This window comes from Xenopus tropicalis, chromosome 5 (genome assembly GCF_000004195.4).
Source record: "Xenopus tropicalis strain Nigerian chromosome 5, UCB_Xtro_10.0, whole genome shotgun sequence".
Lineage (NCBI taxonomy): Eukaryota > Metazoa > Chordata > Amphibia > Anura > Pipidae > Xenopus > Xenopus tropicalis.
This window is the reverse complement of record NC_030681.2, coordinates 39,971,343-39,990,680: the sequence shown is the minus strand read 5'-3', so window position 1 is coordinate 39,990,680 and position 19,338 is coordinate 39,971,343. Positions and strand designations below refer to the sequence as shown.

The 19,338-nt window shown below is 39.3% G+C and overlaps 1 long non-coding RNA gene across 3 annotated transcripts in view; it reads right to left on the bottom strand.

Annotated features, from left to right (window-relative positions):
- LOC101730793 overlaps window positions 1–19,338 on the bottom strand; it is a 276,111-nt gene that overhangs the window by 186,502 nt on the left and 70,271 nt on the right. For 2 of the 3 annotated variants that reach the window (XR_004222695.1, XR_001924600.2), the window contains exon 1: window positions 10,334–10,512. The exons of the other annotated variant lie outside the window; for it this stretch is intronic. This is a non-coding gene — a long non-coding RNA (uncharacterized LOC101730793). Of the gene's footprint in view, window positions 1–10,333; window positions 10,513–19,338 lie in introns of those variants that run through there. 3 annotated transcript variants of the gene reach the window in all.

Sequence of the window (19,338 nt, the reverse complement as noted above, 5' to 3'; positions counted from 1 at the left end):
ACAGCACATCTGTTTTGTATTTATTCATCATGACTTTTAACTTCTAAGTAACCCATTTTTTACAGAGCAGCTACAAGTTAGGCAGCAGCTGTACAGACCCTTGCATTTTAGCCACTAACTACACATTTATTTCACAAAAGAATGTTACTAGTGCTTGACCCACAACTATGCAAGGGTCCCCTTTTATGTTTTACCACCTAGTTTTCCTGAGCAATATTTCTGCGGTTGACTTAACGTACTAGGGTGATATTTTCTTGAGTCAAACTACAAGGTTCAGCCACAGGACGAGCACAAAGTGAATGTTTATGTAAGATTAGCAAATAGGTTGTAAGGGTCAACTCATATCAGTAACACTTACAGTATCACATCCACCCATACCCACCTTGTACAGAAACCTGTACAAACAAAGCGCTCTCTTGCATCAGATTCCTTTATGGGCAAGGCATTTGTTATCTGGAAACCGTGTTATCCAGAAAGCTCTGGATTATCGAATTGTCATCTTCAATAATAAGCAGATAATTCTAATTTTCCTTTTTCTCGGTAATTATAAAACAGTACCTTGTACATGATCCGAACTAAGATAACAAAATAATGGGTTAAATTAATGTTTCAATTATGTTATTGTAGACATTAGGTAAAGTCATCCAAATTATGGAACGACCCCATATCCTGAAAACCCCAGGACCAAGCAGCTAGGAAGCTCTTGCACCATTGATTTAACCAGGAAAGTTCTGCTTTCAGTATAATTGCATGCCTTTTTTGGCTTTTGTGTTTTTTAGGGGAGGGGGGTGTTTTTTTTCCTGGCAACTGTCCGATTCCTAAAGATGTGCAATGATTTTTAACTCATGAGTCTATTTTTTACTGAAAGCAGTTTTCTTATAATTGTTTACATTCCATGCGCTGCTGTTTGTTACTACATATGCCATTGATTCTTCTTTACAGGCTAAAAATGCAACATTATGTAGACTGAGTATCCCATGTCCAAGAGCTGCTGCCATTGCTTTTTATTGTACTCAACAAGAAACAACCTTCACAAGTAATGTATTTTGAAAGCTATTTATCACTAACAATAATGAAAATGTTATTTTTGCTATAGCACATAGAGTTGCTGGACTGACGTAAGTATTGGCCAAGAATTTAAATAAGTAAAGAAATTAAATAAGTAGAATCAGTCTAGTAAATTGGAACAAGCGATCCAGCCATCTAAACTCCTTCCCTCCCTTCTAATCCCCAGCCAATGTTGCACAAATGGAGCTGCTTGTAAAGGTGGCCATACATGGGCAGATTTAAGCTGCCAATTTGGCCCCTTCAGAGCAATTCAGCAGCTTATCTGCCTGTGTATGCTTTGACTGGCCTACCCAACCAATATCTGTCCGAAAATCAGCCAGATCAAGGTCTACACCAGCTCACTGATGCAGTCCTCAGCCTGATGGCCAGCTTCCAGAAGGCAATTTGGAGCCAATAGTTGTTGTTATAGGTTCTTAGGTCTTGGGAAATATATATCTCTGCAAAAGTAAGTTCAGTTACCAGGGATAGTTGTGATAGTTTGCAACTAAGAATATATGAACACACAGATTATATTTGATGTTTGCTTTATGTAGCCAAAGAGTTATCCATTCTCTAGTTTCCATTGTTATGTATAATCATCACATCACGGGAGAAAACTCATCTCCAATGTGTTACATGTAACAAGGCCCTGGAGTTTGTACATTGTTCATAACTGCGGTATTTCTCCCTGCGGTTCAAAAGTTGAATGATCTAGTGCAGGCAGGTTGATTAAAACCCTGTGAGCGGAAGGGCTGGAGGGAAAAGCGGAAACATTAACATTACCTAAGGCCCAATATACCCAAACAGAAGAATTAAGTTCCCCCATATAAACAATGTAACATTGTTCTACTGGTGAGAATAACGAGCCCTGAACCAACAAGCTCGGTGTGTAAGTTGCTTAGTCATAAGTAAATCTGCTTGATGAAAATGAGGGAACACCCAGATTCAGAAAACCTGAGAATAGTAAAAGGAAAGAAAAGCTACAGAAATCAGCCATAAAGATGTTCTCCTTTGAATAAAAATAAAATGAAAGTGTTGCCCAATGCCGGTAAGTGCTGTTCCAGTAGCAGTAATTCTGAATCTGCCGAGTGGGTGTCAGAGCACATGGGTACGTAGGATGTTTGCATACCTTATGATACATTTCAGTAGCTCTTGTCTTGAGCAATCACAGTCATTTTCAATAGAAAACAACTGCTGCCATTCTCATGTGTAAGAACAATACCCACAACCTCAAAGGGAACTGTATTACAGTATATAATAATGCCTACGTTGTGATAATATGGCACAATCAGACTCCCCCCAGCCTTGTCTATTGGATTATGGAGTCTTCATTTATTTTTTGTCTTTATTCTTCTGTTTATATTTTTGTAAATAATGCATATTATAGTGATTTAAACACTAAAACATCTATCCCCTATATCATATAAAATATCTACATAGTCTTAATAAAAATGTATTAAAACTATTAAGCTTTAGCAGCACCTATCTTTGGAAAAAGTTTGACCCCATAGCAATGATCACTTTTAGTTCAGCAATCTAGTTGCATTAGCCCAATAAACTATATGTTGGTTATGGGACCAGGGTCAGTGTAAATCTTAACCAAGTTAATATGTATTGTTTAGTTGTAGTCTACCTTGGATCTTGTCAGGCCAGTGTCAGTGACACTGCACATGCTCGGTGTTCTGGGGAAGCTCAGCTTAAGGATCATCGCAAATTAGTAGTAAGAAAGTAAATAGTCATGAAGAATTCACTGATTTCTAAGCTGCCATGCAACGTGAATCTGAATTAATTACCAATTAACCTTTTATCAGGCATCTGTCGTGAGTGGGGTGATGAAGTCTATGTATATAATACAAGTGTATAACCTACTGTACAAAGCAGCTCTTCCCACATGGAGGCTCCACAGCCACATCATAATAAGCGATTGTCTTGGCATGCAGAAATCACAGGCTGTAAACATCCCATAAATGCACTGACCAGTTTAGGAAAGGAAACATGTTTTCTAATGAATCCGTACGCTGCACAGATGTGGAGTCTAGAAGGGGGTTTGTGGTTCTCTAATATTGCTGTGATTGATGAACACTTCTTCCTCTTACTTACTAAATTGGAGGTTACAACATCAAACCTGTACTGCTCAGCGGCACTAGCCCACAAGTGTAAGAGCAGGAGGAACTGCTTCTCTATAGCAAGGGACCCGCTATATAACAGGACTTACCTCTACTCATCTAGCTCAATATAGAGAGCTCCTGCACATATCAAGCAATGCAGCATTTGGCCCTGTCTATCTATCATCTATCGCTATTTACCTAACTATCATTATATATATATATATATATACTGTATATATATATATGTGTGTGTGTGTGTGTCCCAAGCATTATACAAATATCTTTGGAAATTAAGCTAGGTTCAATAATGAATGTCTCTGTAGAACTTGCTGGTCATTTAAAGGTACTTCTTAAAGGAAAAGGAAAGAATTAAGGTAAAAACTAAATAAAGAAAGGTCAATGTACAGAACTGCTGCTCCTGAGTAAAAGAAACACCACATTTCTTTCCATTTATTCTACATACATGATCTTCTGTGTCAGACTTCCTTCTCTCAGAAAAATCCTCTCTCCCCCTCCCCTCTCTGCTATCTCCCCCTTTCCTCTCTCCTCTTCCCCCTCCCAGCTGTATAATCTGAGCTGAAAGCTGTTCTGTGCCTGCAAGCTGCTGTCTGGAATTGAAGTCAGACTAAGCTAAAACTGCAGCTGCTATCATAACCAAACAAAGGGAGATTCTGTGGCTGTTTACTTAGGTGTGGTAAAGCATTCTGCAGAATATATATAGCGTTCTAGGTTGCACTATTGTGACTACTCTATTGGCAATAATATAACTTTCATTCTCCTTTAAGGCCATTTAAGCACTGCAAGTTAGAAGCCTACCTAGTCATGTGCGTGCGATCAAGTTGATGGAAGCACATGTAAAATAAGGAACAAAATCTAGTGCAGAAGTATTTTTTTTTTTTTTAAAGCTAGGTGAAACAATCACCAGATAGTGCTTAGTGGCTTAAAAGTATAACCACGTGTGATGACCACTCAAATGATCCAATGTATATGCTCACCAGACCAAATTGAAAATGGGGCCGAAGGGAAGTGTGCCGTTAGCACATGAAACGCGTTGAGCTGGACTTCTTGAGATTGCTTGTATTCTTCTGTGCACTGTAAGTAGCCTGCATTATAGAAGGGGATTTGTTATTAAACATTTTTACACTATTTTCGGTCTCCATTCTGCTTTCATATATTGAGGATCCAGTTCCCACTACAATCAGAGCCTGTTTTGGGTTTCCTTCTGCCCCATTTTCAATTTGGTCTGGTGAGCATATACATTGGATCATTTGAGTGGTCATCACACGTGGTTATACTTTTAAGCCACTAAGAAGCGCTGGGTATTGGGTGCTTCACCCTAGACGCCTACCTAGTCATGGCCTAGTTATTAGAATAGAGTTGTAATGGTAGCATTTCCATATTCCTTCATTAATTACAAGTTTAAAGTTAATTGCAAATGTAACCGCAACTGAATGCAGTATTTGTTTATCCTTTCCTGTTCTTTGGTTTTGACTCTTGAAAAATATAGCAAGAGTCAGTTCTCCTTCAGGTTAGTAAAGCAGCTGGCTTCTGCTGGTTGTTTCAGGTATCAGAACCAGCAGTGCTGATGAAACCCAGACAAATACCGCTTCCAATTGCATTTGAATTACTTTTAATGGAAAGGTATGCAGAGTTTGCTTTGATTTCCCCTTTAATTCATGGATACAGACAGAAATGTACTACTATTCATTTCATTTTATTGTAAACCAGGCTGCTTTTTAGCTGTCTCTATTGTAGATATGCATTCTTGGTACAGGCATGGGACCTGTTATCTAGAATGCTCAGAACCTGGGGTTTTCCAGATAAGAGATCTTTCCGTAATTTGGATCTCTATACATTAAGTCTACTAAATAACCTTATAAAATAATATTTTAAAATAATAATTTAGGATTATTTTTCATCCAATAAGGAGTAATTATATCTTGATTAAATCAAGTACAATGTACTGTTTTATTATTACAGAGAAAAAGGAAATTATTTTTAAAAATTAGAATTATTTGCTTATAATGGAGTCTACGGGAGATGGCCATCCTGTAATTCAGAACTTTCTGGATAACAGAAATGATTTAAAGGATAAGGAAAGGCTAGCCACTTCCGGGTGCCAAAATGTTAGGCACCCCCAGTGACTTTATCAACTTACCTTTTACCCCAGGCTGGTGCCCCAGTTAGGAGAAAACCGCACCAGCCTGGGGTAGCTGCGAGCGAGTGTTTCCTCTTCCTTTTGCCGTTTTCGCGCGCTTGCACATGTGCAGTAGAGTGAAAAGCTAAACTTTAACAAAAAAGTCGGCTTTTTCACTCTACTGCGCATGCGTCGGCCCAGGGATTCCCAAGACCTCCAAGTGACTTAGCCTTTCCTTCTCCTTTAAAGTAACTGTTGCTTTAATACATGCCTTTGCTCACAAATTCAGGAAAAAAAAAATAACACAGACCTTGGAAGTCCAGATGCTTCCATTTCAGAGCACAAAAATTCGGCTCAAGCCTTTTGAATGAGTGAATCCTTGTCTCGGCATGAAACCCAATAAACCAAACGTATACTCAGAATTACGCTATGAAAGCAAAGTTTCAAGATGAATAAAGTTTCTAAAAAAAAACAGATCATCCTGTAGCAGCCCAGTTCAGACTACAAAGAAAGCATGTGTATTTCAAGCACTATTTAGTTCTTCTATTCTTTTTCACAGTGTTTCCCTTCACTTGTACCTACTTCTATGCATGACTGGCTGTTTAAATCCTGCTAATATCTACTGTATATTGAAGGTGTAGTTGAATTAGCAAGGTACAGGTATGGGATCCCCTATCCGGAAACCCTTTATCCAGTCATCTCCAGGTCATCTCCCATAGACTCCATTACAAGAAAATAATTCTAATTTTTGAAAATGATTTCCTTTTTCTCTGTAATTATAAAACAGTACCCTCTACTTGATCCTAATCAAGATATAATTAATCCTTTTTGAATGCAAAACAATGCTACTGGGTTTATTCAATATTTAAATGATTTTTTAGCAGACTTAAGGTATGGAGATCCAAATTACGGGAAAATCCCTTATCCGGAAAACCCCAGGTCCCGAGTATTCTGGAAAATAGGTCCCATACCTGTACTGCTTTTTCTTTGGGAACTGCACTGCCCTTAACACATCTCTGCAGAAATGTAATGCTTTGTGTTAAGTGGGTTTCAAAATAATATATTCTGTTTTCTTAAGCTAACAGAAATGTATACTGTTAATATTTACAGCGGATATAAAGCTACATGGTAAAGCAGTACAATTCTTTGCTTGTACAGGATTTTGCTTGCCAAATGGCAGGGGTGCTGTTTATAGAGAATCGTTAGAGATTTGTTTTGGGGAGGAATGACCATAAAAACAAATTCTTGGCATTAAGAAAACTAAACAGTATTGCCACGGAATTACATTGGCATTCAACATATTTACCACTAATGTCTGGGTGTAGAGAAGCTGGGCATTATAGAACCTGGAAAGCAGAGCATCTGCACCCTATAAAATACAGGGTCACTCACACATAACTACAGCCTCAAAGCCGCTAATGCAATACATACACCCAGGTTCCCCCACTCATACCAGCATGGATACTAGAAGGGGTGGTGAACCTGGGTGCAGGGGCAACTGCTCTGGAACCCTGACTGAATGCTGAGAAGAAATAATGGTCTGTGGCATATTTTTCATGATTCAGGCTTACAGTTCTGGCAAAAGCAAAGTTTAACGAAAAAATTCTGAACACTTCTGTGCTCCCTAATTTATAGCACCAGCTTGGAGAAGGCTCTTTCCTGTTCCAGTACAATAATGCCACCCATGCACAATGAAGTCAGTATGGAATTTGCTTGATGAGGAGGGAGTGAAAGAATCACAGAACAAATATGGGATGAGTTGGAACAGTGACTGTGAGCCAGGCCTGATCCCCAGCATCAGAGCCAGAGCCCAAACTCACCTACTCCAGTTACCCGTGATGGTGAAGGAAGAGGTGGGTAAGGTGTTCCTATCTTATATACTAACCCCCTCTTAGAACTTACAACCAAACCTGCACCCCCATGTAGTAGCTCCCAGGATTCCCTGAACTCCCAGCAGCCCCCCCCCCCCCCCCCACAGTCCCAAGCACCCTTTGTTAACCACTTTGGTGCCAGACATTCTGTGTTGAGAGGCACAATTGCTGAGAACAGAGCCATGGGTTGAAGGTGTTGCTGCATGATATGGAATCATTTAGCTGCAAGGGAACATAAGCCTAAAAATCAGGTCACTTGAAGCCTCTGTGTCTCTCAGAGATGCACAACACATCAGGGAGAGATGTATAAAACAAGGAACACACAGGGTTGCTTTGCTACTTGCAGGGCTCAGCAACATATTTACGACCAGTGTGTCTGCCAAATGCTCACGCTACATGCTTCGAACCCTGGCTGTGCTCGCTTAGCTCAGTGGTGTGTATATATTTGGAGAAAAATGCAGAGTAGGGTAAGTCCAACACAATCACATCTATACTGTACATTCTGAACAGCCAGACAAAATAATTCTACAGAAGTACACAATCAGAGCTTACCACCTCAATGTCAGTACTACTATTATAGCACTGATATATAACACAGTACTTTACAGGGTATGTATAGGTTATTCAATTACTCATTCAAACTTACAACCCAGTATCCTATGAAATAATGCACACACTAGGCTAATTTTAGCCAGGAGACAGACCAGTATAAAATATGTTCAGTGGCAATTGCATGAAGAAGGAACAAGAAGAGCTATGTTACACATTTTTATTGGAGGATTCTCCTGCATTTAGTAGCCCTGGAGTGTTGATTTATGCAAAATATTTTAGCACTAAAGGGATAGCTCAGCTTAAAATTAAGGTTTAGTATCACGTAGTTTTTTAATTATTTAGCTTTTATGTTGTGCTGCTGTAAAGCTATGGAATTTTAAAGCTATCTTGTTGCTGGTTCTGAATTAGCCTAGCAGCAGTTTTGATGTCTTTATGGAAGGCATAATAGAAGGCATGACTAAAAGAACAGTATTAAAAAAATAACAGTAAAGTCTCAAAACATTGTTTTACAATTGCAGCCCATGGCTAGGACATGCTGTTTTTAAAGCTTTATGTCAAACAAACGTAAAATCTTTTCCAACTTGGAAGCAGGACATAGTTAAGGTAAACTGGCCACAAGAGCAGCTGATTCAGGTGTTTCTAAAAAAAGAGTTGCTTCTGTACTCCAGGTTAGTGGGCAGCTCAGACCCAACAGGACAAAAGCTGGCCTTATACTGTTCATTGGGCTTTTGGGAAATATACTATTATTCTAAGTTTATGAAAGAATTAAAGGGAAAGATATATAAAATAATACTTGCAATTGTGGTTCATTTTTATATTTTGTGGCGTTTGAATTATTTATCTTTTTTTTGAGCAGCTTTCCACTTGAGCAGAAATCCAGCAGCTAACTTGTTGCTACGGTCCAATTTACCCTGGAAACCAGGATACAATATACAGTTTGAATAAAAGACTAAAATACTATATCCAGTTTGAATAAAAAACTAAAAGACTATAAGATATGAATATGAGAGTGCATTCATAGAATAATAACCCCCTGCATGTGAGCACAGTGGGGGTTGAGGGTGACGAGCAGTTGCCATGAAGCAGGCGCCATGGATCAAGGAATGGGGTGAGCAGGACTGGAGGGCCTAGACTAGAGGGTAGGTAGACAGGAGGTACATGCCTAGACCCCACCCCCACTGTTCCGCCCTAGGGACGTGCCTCTTCTGCCTGCTCAGGGGTGCTGCTGCCATGAGGTGAGTTGAGAAGGGGCATGCTAACAGATGTGGCAAAATGCCTCTCCTTAAAGAGCCAAAATATTTGAAATCAGAATTTTGGCTCTTTGGCGATGTGGCCAGTTGTGTAAATAAGGCCCCCACAGACCCTGCAATGCGGGGGGGGGGGAGTCACTGAGTCCTGAATGGCCCCACTGCCGCCAGGGCTGGGATCTGAGGAGACCTACAAGCGCCTGCTGCCGCTGCTGCTTCTGGGTCAGGGCCACATGACGTCACGCTAATATAAATGGTGGAGGCATCTTAAGTTCCTCATAGAGGAGTCTCAGAATGTTCCTCTGTAGGGGGCCCCCACAAACTGTAGTCATGCCACTGCCCCACGCTTAGCTTTTTCACAAGAGAGTGGGGCGAGGGGGGCTGCATTGCAAGTGTAGAGAGCGCAATACTGGCATCAACTTGGCCTAGCATACTAACCTCCTGAGGCAGCGCTGCTTCTGGTAGTTCCAGCCCTGAAGGTGAGTAATAAAAGTCCAATAGTTTTTTTGGCTGTCAGGGTAAGTGACCCCTAACAACTAGATAGCATTTTAAATTGCAAGAAAGAAATAAGGTAAAAACTATAGCAACAAAACATAAAACCGCTGAAAAGTACTTTTCACTAATATTTTTTTTAACAAGCTACATTTACAGTGACTGACAAAATAACACTCAGGTGAACAATTACTAGAATGATCTCCCTTTTATGTTAGGAGGGCAGCTGTCACCTGGCATGGCTTTGTCTCTTGAGGACTGCTCAGAAGTAAGTTACATAGGATAGAGAAAGACTTTTAAACCAGCAACTAAAATACTTGTGACCTCAGCCAACAATGAGCATTAATATAAGGATGCTCCTTCATGGCAATCTGCCTAGATCTCCCTCTAACAGCCAGTCTGTGTTCCCCAGTCATCTTCTGTGATATACATCTAGTTGTATATCTACAGAGGTGCAGGGGTTTAGTTGAGACCCCCCTTCCCATCTTTTTTGTTTCCTACATAGTTACATAGTTACATTGGGTTGAAAAAAGCCCAGAGTCCATCAAGTTCAACCCTTCCAAACCCAGCACAAACAACCTATACTGACCTATCTATATACTTACATACATAAATCATATATACCAATATCAATACTAACTGTAGATGTTAGTATCACAATAGCCTTGGACACTTTCTTTCTTTCCCTTAATTACATAGTAAAAAAAGTCCCCAATGTGCCAAATCTAAACTAATCTTGGTGTGACATGATCAGGATACATTTCACAATTATCAAGCAGATATCTTGCCACATTAGTTTAAAGATGGTTAACACATCACAAGAAAGTTCTACGAAGACATGATGCCAAGTCTCAGTCAGCATGCCAGTAACATACATACCAACTGGGCACAAGAGAGATCCCCCATTTCTCTTCAACAGGTCTATTGTACTGACACTTCAATATTCAAACCAGATTGAAGAAAAATAAATACAAAAATATCCTAGATTTCCATTCTCAAGAAGAAGAAGAAGAAGAAGAAATTTCTCTTTTTTTAGCATTGCCATCTGAATGCCTAAAAGAGAGAAGAGAAAAAAAAAGTGCTGGGAGTTACATGAACGAGATTAGTCACGCTGACTCACAAACCGCTACTTCCTCCTCATACATTCTTCTCATTCTTGTCACTGTGACTGGCCAAATTCTCAAGGCCTCTGGATGTCAGCTGCAGCTCTTCCAGTAAAGAAGGGCCCATGGGTGGGAAATGGCAAGAGCACCTAACTCTTATCACTTTTGAATGAAAACACACTAGAAGTCTTGCTTAAAATAGAATGGTGGTTGGCTGTTGGTAGGTAGCTGAGAGCTGACATCGCCATTTACCAGCACTTATTATTATTAATATAGCATGTTTCACATCACTTTACAGAGATTCTATCACATTTACATCAGTCCCTAGTGAAGCTTTAGGTGGTCATATACTGAAAGATTCCAGGGGGGCAAAATGATCGAATCACATTGACGGGATGTAGGCCGTTGGGGCGAGGACCGCATCAGTGAGCCAATGCACTCCTTGCTGACAGGATTTCTAAACCTGCCTGATCAACAGCTGCCCAATTTTTAGCCAGATAAGGGCGAAGTGACACGTTGCTACTAGTAGCAGCTACTTGTCACAGCTACAAAAACAGACAATGCTGATCATTTACTGATAACTGTCTCTGTCTGTGTTTTAACAGAGGCAATTCTCAGTATTGTCTATGGCATGGTGTTTTCTCGCATTTAGTAGCAATGCCAAGTAGCTGCTACTAGTAGCTCTGTGTGTCTTCACCCTAATGGTCGGGTAGGTCTGTCTAATAACCCCATACAGGGGCTGATAAGATGCAGATGATTAGATCTTAATTGGGATCAAGTACAAGGTACTATTTGATTACAACAGAAAAAAAGGAAATCATTTTTTGAATTATTTGATTAAAATGGAGTCTATGGGACTGGATGGCCTTCCCATAATTTGGAGCTTTCTGAATAACTGGTTTTCAGATAACAGATCCCATACCTATACCTGTATACTGCCAGTTCTCAAACGTTAAGAACTAGTTACTATAAACTGAATGGATCAATAGCTGGTGTCTATTGAACAACTTCAAAATACATATAACCACAAATTAAAGTTTTCTTTCATTCGTTAACCTGAAATGTAAAGCACTGAGATAATTTCTGTCATCCCACTCTCTTATTGTAATAATGCATTAAGGACACTTACCTTCAAGGTTTGTGCCTGGCTTTATCTGTTCCAAACCCAGGGTGTAACTTATGTGCAGCACTCTGCCCTAGGGTGGGGGTGCAGAAAAATGCACATGGACAATGTCCCAAATAACAGATAGCAGGCCATGTTGGAGGAACTAAGTAGATGATAGGGGCTGAAACCCCAATCTAGAGATAAAGTGATACAGCTTCCCTATGCCCTAATGCTAATTAAACACAGCAAAATTTACTATGGGCTTTGCTTGCCTTTTACTTTAAATAATGGTCATGCAAATTAAAGAGGTTGGTTTCCATAACCTGTGCAATTTGTGGGGAGCACAGCACTGACCATAGAAAATATTGTCCAGAAGAAGAGTTCATTGGTTTTTCAAAGGAAACTATAAGCGGCTGTCTTATGCACCAATATACAGAGCAGGTGTTCTGCAAACTCTTCTTTTTACTCACAAAACAACACAGGATTACATTCACAAGATCAGAAAAGCAATTATGCGGCAAAGTCACTGGGCTACACCTGAAACTAGTCACAAGTTTTCTTTTTACTGTTGGTTGTATTCATTTGAGTGCTTCATAAAAACTGGCACAAAGCCAGTCAGATGCCGAGAATGATAAGAATGCTGATAAAAGCACTAAAAAGGGGGCATATAAATGGTAACAATTAAATATAATTATTCAATTTCTTTATAGCTTCCCAGGTGATAATGATGATTGCACCAACCCTAAAAATATGATTAGAGGGAAATAGTTAGGACCACTATAAGGGGTTTACTTTGACTTTCTATGGTGGCTTATCAATATTATTATCATAACTTTGTAACTAAAAACCCTGTTTTTTAAAAATACATGCACTTGCATAGACACCAAATTACTAATGAAACAGGTATACTGACTGTATACTGACCCTAACCCACCAGGACTTAACCCATACCCTCTCTGGCCTCCTCCTCATCATCATGAATACCCTGATCCCAATCGGCCACTGCTGTTCACCAGAGGAGGCAGGGAGAGGGCCTGCGCAAGTGTATAAACAGAAGCCAGCAGAGAAATAGAAGCAGGCCTGGACTGGCAATATGTGGGTTCTGGCAAATGCCAGAAGGGCTACTGTAAGTTGCCATAGAGAGTCATTATTAATTGGACTGGTAGTAAACTGTTTGGGCTTCTCTGAAATGAAAATGCCAGGGCCTATTTTGAATCCCAGTCCAGACCTAGAAGGTGGGGAAAGTTTGCGAGTTTGCCAGTAGGGTTGCTAACTTTCTGGAAAAAAAATACCATCCTTCCGATATTTTTTATGCTTTTTCCTTTTCTTTAGAATCAAGCATCATTTTTGATGTCCAGGCCAATAAAATACCAGCTAGGTGGCCAAGGGCAGAGTAACCCACCACCCAGTGCCAACAAGCGCGTTTATGTGTGTGTGTTGGCTCGGGGGTTGGTTTGATAAAGATGTGCTGGTAGTGGGGTAACAAGGTCCCAAACTAGGAGTAGTTGACAAAATAGGTACATACCTAGCACCCCTCAACCGTAGCACTCTTGCATGTGCTTCTATGTATATTTAGTTCCAGCCCTGCTGCCACCTGTTAGGAAAGTGCTGCACTGCTCTGAACTTGGCCACCCTGCAGATTTTTAGGCTGGCTAACAAAACACTAACTAAGGCCAGTGACAAGACACTTTGGGCCCGATTCACTAAAGTCCGAAATAAGGAGTGCTATTTATAGCATGCATTAAAATGTTACTTATTCTTATTTTTCGCTCGATTCACTAAAAGGACACTTGTCATAATTAAGAAGCGATGTTCTTGACGTTATTTATCTTACAATGACATATTTTAATGAAAAAAACTATGCGATAAGCATTATAGGGGCCGATTCACTAAAGGTCAATAATGCTTATCGCATAGTTTTTTCATTAAAAAGCATGCGATAATTAAGTACCGATTCATCAAAGTCATTTCGCATGTGTTAATCCGCATATCGCATGCACAAAAAAAACGCATTGTGTTAATTAGCGAATAGAAATAGTACTAACGCATGATTCACAAACACATATGAAGCGTTAAACGTGCAAAATATCATGTTAATCTGTGTGAATATTAACCCTACTTGGGGCAGGCGGTACTTAAAGAAAATTGCCGTTCGTGAGCTATTGGCAACACAACATGGAGTTTGCAGTCGTATTTTTTCAAGTATATGTTGGCCCTAGAGTGATGCATCCTCCAGTTTTCAGGGAAATGGTAGTTTTCAGAAAGTAATGGTTACGTGCGTAATATATTGCGCTCTGCAAGTGTCCTTTTAGTGAATCGAGTGAAAAATAAGAAGTGATAAGATTTTTAACGCATGCTATAAATAGCACTCCTTATTTCGGACTTTAGTGAATCGGGGCCTTTATTTCTCTAGGTGAGATACTGCATACACTGAATAAAAACAACAATAATTAACTGCAATAAAAATGCATCTAGAGCTAAAAGTGAATGTAGAATCTCATATTTTCTATGACTATGATCATTTCTATGAATGCTTGGTCATTTTATTTTAGCTTTTCCCCCACTCACTATTTTACTCTTGCCTGGCCCCTTGTTATACATTGAGCAGGGAAAGACAACACAAATATCTTTGGCAGGCCTGCCGTTGGTAGTGATTATACAATACATTTTGTTTATTTTTGTCTATTTAACATAAATTCGTAAAACTTGTCTATTACTCATCATCCCATACTGCTGCAAACGTTATTTCTGGCACATTTCAAGTTTTTTGGCTCGCATTTAGGTTAACTCCATAATCTGCTGGAAATCTTACAGATTATTTTGGCAAATGACAAAACTAATAAATAAATGATAAATAAAGTAAATATTAGCAGTGTGGCCATTAAATAGTAATACATCAGTTTCATATAATTTTTATTATTATCAGTTACTTCACTCAAAATAATTGTACAGGTATGGGATCCCTTATCCAGAAACCAATTATTAAAGTTCGGAATTACGGAAAGGCCATTTCCCATAGACTCGATTATAAGCAAATAATTCTAATTTTTAAAAATTATTTCATTTTTCTCTGTAAAAATAATACTTGATCCATACAGGTCCATACCTGTATAAGTATTATACACTGATGTCACTGAATCACAGCATTTTTACCGTACATGAAGAGACTCTCTGGGTCAAGATATAAACTGTCTTTGGGGCAACTTTTTCAAAATAGTTTAAAAAAGTTTAGAGCTTAATACACAAAAACTCACCCATGTTCTCTTCATTCCTATGGGATTTTTTAGACGCGTATTGATCAATGGGTTAGAGTTCACCATTTGATAAATACGCTTCTAAAAATCCTAAAGGAAGGAATAAAAAGTGGGTGAGTTTTTATGTATTAAGCTCTAAACTCACATTTTGAAAAAGCTGCCCCAAAGTGTGGACATAGAGTGGAGGCAATAACATCTGATAAAATATATAAGCACCAAGAACTCTGCAAAGGCAGAAGTAACTGACGTTTAGTAAGCCTGCTGTGGCATTTATTCTGTTGCATGCCTTAGTAAATAACTGACAAGTCCTACTTGGATTATCTAAAAGTGTTTGATACAACTTAGTCATTTCCTCAAGGTTTGCATATGATACTTTAAAATACTTTTACTAAAAGGTCATATGAATAATCTTAAAATCTATGTATGCAAGTTCACTAAATAGGTCTTTAAGAAAACTATGGTTCTCCAGTAACTGCTCCACAAAGCATCCTGCCTGATACTTCCCACTGGGCCACTTACTCATGTACAGTCTCCACTACTTCCTGTTCAAGCACTGTCCTTAATCTTTAGCCTTTCATTTTAGTGACAACAACACTAAATTATTACTGGGTGCCCACCAAAATGAGAAAACCTGTTGTCAGAATGGAGGGGACAGTGGAAAGAATGAAGCCAGAAGTAAAGGACTAGAGACTGATGAAAGTGACAGGGGAAAGAGAACATAACAGAGAAGATATGGGGAGCACAAACGTGATGGTAAGCAGTGATTACCAGTGTCGGACTGGCCCACTGGGATACCAGGAAAAATCCCGGTGGGCCCAGGTGTCAGTGGGCTCTTCTGCTTTTGACCATTTGGCCTGTTTCATGGTCATTCCCTATTTCTGAATGGGAACAAAGAGGAGAAATAATTGGAAGGATAGATGCTAGCATGTAAATAAAAGAGACTAGGAGAATAAAGAGGTTGGGCGAGGAAAGGAGGAAAAATATTTTAGAGAGTGGGCCTATGGTCTAAGGTTTTCTGGTGCGCCCCTAAGGTCCCAGTCCAACACTGGTGATTACTGTTCAATTCTATTCAATCTCCCTTACCTGCACAATTCTGGACCTATGCTTCAAAGGAGAATGCAAGTCAAAATTTAAAAAGCATGCTGCCCAATAGTCCTCCTATTGTTTAGTAAAAACACCACACTTTTGGCTCACCTAATCTAATATTTACTCACACTTACTTCACATTTTCTAGAACAGGCAGCCATCTCTAAAAAGGTATTCTCCCTTCCTTTCCCTCCTTGCTTCATACTGCACATGTGTTTCATTCCCTCCCCCCCTCCTCTCTGCCAGATCCGCTTCTGATTGGCTGGTGGGCATGTGTAGCTCAGAACAGGAGACAGGATCAAGTTACACACATGCTCAGAGAATAGGAAGGCTGCCGCTGGCACCTACAGGAAGGGAAGAGAGATTTCAGTGATGTCACTGTAGGCTTCACACTGCTGTAGGCTGCCAGCACCATATCTCAGAGAAGCAAGCAGGGATCTGGGAATTTAGATATGCAGTAAGTACTTAAAAAGAATGCCTTTAGACTTACTTTTAATTTATATTAACCTTTCATTGTCCTTTAAAGAGCTATAAATACTGCACCCAACCTGTAGGAAATGCACCCAACCTGTACCCACATCTTCCTGCTCCACATGTTACTTTAGCATGTAATTGTGGTTCCACAACACATTTCCACAACAGGAAATGTTGGGGAGCAGAGGATTGTACCTCCCCAATCTGACTTGAACCCAGACCTGCAACAGCTGCTCAAATTTCAACCCGAGCAATTACTACATTTAGCAATTGTGAGGGGAAATCTATGCAAGTAGATTACGTATAAAGCAACTGGACTTTCTGAGATTTTTTTTAAAAAGAAAGTTGCTTTAGACTTAATTCTACTAGTTACTGTATATCATAGCCTTGATGAATAAAAATCTTCATAGACCTTTGCGACATCAGTACATCAGTAATGGCAGAGGATCAGAGTCCTACATGTATTGATCTGCAGCACACCCCTGGGAAACCATTGCTAGGCTCGCCTGGGTAACAAATCAATTACACATTAGTCAAATACATTTTTATAGTAACTAACAAAACCCTGAGAAAAAATCATATTAGTCGACTATACTGTTCATTTTTCTGCCCTTAAAATAACAACGTGTGACGCCTGATCGGCAGATGCATCGGTTATAGAAACCCAGCTAACACTGCTGATCAAATTGCACATTAGGGCCAAAAGGTGATACAGCAACACAATAGTCTTACCTTGTAACTTTGCCTCCCCTATACCCAGTTATATGGCTCGCAGCTTTCATACACATATCTCTGCAATGCTGTCTTGCTGGATTCTTCCTAACAAGTAGGGATGTTTTCTTTTATCTTTCTCACAGCCAGGACTTAAAATAAATTTACATCCTTGCCAAGGAGAATCCTTTGTGGGAAAAAGAAATTCTCACAGAAATTGGGAGATGCTTCCCATCAGAGTCAACAACTAGTAATAAAATAAAGGATATGACATAGTGAAATGAAGTCATGAACTGACTACACATGGGAAGATAAATGTGGAAAATTAAAACTGTCAGTAGGGATCCGAGCAATGCCTTTTGGAAGGGCACTACACTCATAGAAGAAAAAGTAGAATGTCAAAACTGATTTTACCAGAGAGAAATCACCCTTTGTTAATCTCTTCACTGACAATGGGTTTAACAAATATATTTAAAAAAATTGCAACTTACACAATCTTTTTTTCAATTAGCAGCCACATAGACTACACATAGAAGTATTATATCCCCATAAGAAAGAAGCCTAGAAGCCAGCAACACATAACGATGCATCAGGTTTTGGCACAGTGTTTGGTACAGTACACTAGAATTGCTGACCATGACTACCACATATGTATTGCTGCCTTAAGGGCATTAAAACTCATTAATCTCTCCATTGAGCCAAATACTGCCATGGATCTCTGGACTCTGTTTAGGAGCACAAAGACGTGTGGCTTAGTGATGTGCGGGTTGGAAATTTTCCTTACTCCACCCACCCGTACCTGGCCTTTTTGAATAAAGCACGGCCTAAACCCCACCATTATTATTATTATTACTACATGCCTTGGTGGAATTCTATAACTTTAAAGCTATTACAATAGAGAAATCCCATGCTGATGGTGAAACATTTTTATGTAGCCTTGATGGATGCCCCCATTACCTACAGCACTGTCCAATCAGCCTGTGATTAAGTGTTCTTTTCAAAATCTGTCAGGCTGTCTGCTTCACAGTAGCCACTTATGTTTTTATATTTTATGGAATAAAGAGAAGGATTGTGGCTTTTTCCCTTTTTTCTGTTGTGTTACAGCAGTGGAGCACTGAGTGAACATGGCCCACACCCATCTCTAGTTTATTCCCTGGACACTGTGAAGGCACATAGGAAGGGGTGAGTCTGTGCAGAAATCTATATTTTTCCACAGCCTTGATGGATCCCCCCATTACCTACAGCACTGTCCAATCTACAACCCCACATTTTACATAATGGGGATTATGACACATGAATGAATTCAGCTGACCCTTGAGGCCAGAACAGGTTAACCAAAAGAATACTTTTTTCTCACTCAGTAGAAAGATTCCCAAACTATTTATGAGAACTTAAAAAAAGGGTTCTATGAAAATAACTATTTATACAATACATTTGGAAGTATAACAGATTTGCCAAAAGAAAAATTGAACTGGGCACAGATAGAACTTACACTCAGCCCAGTATACAGAAGTGAAGCTATTAACCCAATATATAACTGGAAGAAGGTAAGGCAGCTACTGAAAAAAAAATAACAAGCAAACCAAGCACATCAGCTTCTCCAGACTGATCTGGAAGGTGAAGGTGGATTACATCTAACCGGGCACACTTGTGTGTGAAAAGTTCAAATTTAAAGGTTCATTAAATATAATGATATCCCTACAATTAACTCTAATAGGAAATAGACCTGTCGCTATTGAGTTGCTAGCTAGAGTTTTGTTTGGCCATGCTTAGCAAATATAATTTGTGGAAATCATTAATTGGCCTTACGTTCCTGACTCATGGCCCAAGTAATGAGAACCGTCTTTCACGTCGTTTCATTGAACTTTTTCCATTGGGTCATAAGCTGCACTCACTTCTTTGTGATTCAGTCATCAGCTGTATTGAAAAACAAGAAAACTAAATGAAGCAATCTCAAAGGTTCTGATCTCATGTGCCAGAGGCTGGAAGTTAATATTTTATCCCCAGAGAAAGTGTTTCCCTAAAATAGTTATACTTGCTAAAATCTGTTGAAATACATTTGTTAAGATGTTAAATCTAATGTTATACTGATGACAAATATTTTTTGTAAATCCACATCTGAGAATATGTCAGTAATGGAATACCCAAAGA